Here is a 427-nt window from a genome sequence, read left to right as displayed (position 1 = left end):
TTTTCATTTTCTTCTGTTTTCTGTTTTTCTAATACTTCTGCAACTTTGTTGAATTAAATAAAATACCTAGGCTAGTTCAAAAATCACCAAACTATTCCTGGCCCATAGTTGGATTATTTCCAACATGAAACATTTTAGTTTGGAGATATTTGAGCATTTAAATATTTTATATTATTTTAAATGCCCAAATTCAAATATTTATGATTTAATTCAAAAACCCTAGGATGGCCTAGGAAAATGTGCTCCATTTTTGGCAGAGGTTCTGAACCAAGACAAAAATGATGGGCATTTTAGAAGGGCATTTCAGGTTCATTGAAAAATTATTTTAGTAACCCTAGTTGGTTTCAGAGGGGACTGGGGGTTCTGTCATCCCCATTTCAAGTTTCTGATGAAAGAGTAAACATGATGCAACACTCTAATGCATGAC

Source organism: Triticum dicoccoides, chromosome 5A, assembly GCF_002162155.2.
Source record: "Triticum dicoccoides isolate Atlit2015 ecotype Zavitan chromosome 5A, WEW_v2.0, whole genome shotgun sequence".
Lineage (NCBI taxonomy): Eukaryota > Viridiplantae > Streptophyta > Magnoliopsida > Poales > Poaceae > Triticum > Triticum dicoccoides.
Note: the sequence above shows the minus strand (reverse complement) of the source record.